Source organism: Myotis lucifugus, unplaced genomic scaffold, assembly GCF_000147115.1.
Source record: "Myotis lucifugus unplaced genomic scaffold, Myoluc2.0 scaffold_160, whole genome shotgun sequence".
NCBI classification, from domain to species: Eukaryota; Metazoa; Chordata; class Mammalia; order Chiroptera; family Vespertilionidae; genus Myotis; species Myotis lucifugus.
In genome coordinates this window covers 997946-999226 of record NW_005871208.1, presented here as the reverse complement: position 1 = coordinate 999226, position 1281 = coordinate 997946, and positions in this window count along the sequence as shown.

Genomic DNA, 1281 nt, shown 5'->3' with positions numbered 1-1281 from the left:
CTAGTGGAGGGTATAATGGACAAGGTGTTTACGTCTCGGACATCTTTGGGCCTTTTATATATGTGGGGAGCCTGGTGCGTCCATGGGTTAGGAGCAATTAGCCGTCTTTTATGGGCTTGGGTTGCTTAGCTGCTGTGTTCTCCCTTAATGTACTTAATTGGGTTCCAAATGCGGCCAGATGTTTATGGCCTTTTACCCTAAACTGCACAATTTTTATCTTCAAAGAGCCAGCTCACATCTCCCACGCCCACCCCAACCTCCCTCTATACAGTTGTGGAGACTCAGGAACTGGAGGATGAGGGAGCAGTGACTCAGGTTGGAGTGGAGGGGAAAGGCGGGGCTGCTGCTCCTCCAGTACAGTGCCAACTGATGACGTCAGCGCCGCTGTCCGTGGTGCTGGTCGGACCGGCCCTAAAACACTGGGAGAGTGTGAGATCCACCGGTGATATGGAACTTGGGGTGCGCTTGGTGATTTCCCTCACACTGATGACCTCGTTCTGCATTGCCAAAGCTCCACACTTGCACAATCTCTCAATTATCCCTACACGTATCCAACACTCCCACACTGTTCCCAAATTCCTCACATCTATCAACATATTCCACCCCCTAAACACACACACACACACACACACACAGGCACACGCACACACACTATGCACTTACATGCTGGCCTTCCCACCCACAATCTCACACAAACTCACATGGTCGTGTGCACTCTCACCTACCCTCTACCCCCCTTACACACTGACCAGACCCTAAGCCAACTTATTAGACCTTCTTGGCCAGCCCATGCTGAAGGAGGCATCCCCTCCCTCAGAGTCTTCCATGAGTCCTAAGGGGACACACACTGGCTCTCTGGCCTCAGGAATGTCCAACCATTTCCAACAAGCTCCCAAGCAAGGATAGTGTGCCTGGGTTTCACCTGAAGCCTCTGTGTTTCCTCCAGGGATCAGAAGGTCTAAGGTGGACACCACTGTTATGCGTCTACATGGCATTTGGCTCAGATATAATTAGATCTAGATAGAGCCATATGAGGAGAGCATCCAGCCCCCTGCCATTCCCCCTGAGTCTGTGCTGCTTTCCATGTTATGCCAACCCTGCCACTTCATTCCCTTTACGGCAGTTTGTCAGCAACCTTGGAAGAGGTCACAACAAATCCATATTGGTGTGTGCTGTCCATCCAGTGTGGATGGTGTGGGCCTTCAACCCAAAAGGTCTGGGTGATCTGGGGCTAGGCACTTCACTCCTTCTGGGAAATGAGGTACCCCTTTTCCCTCCTAG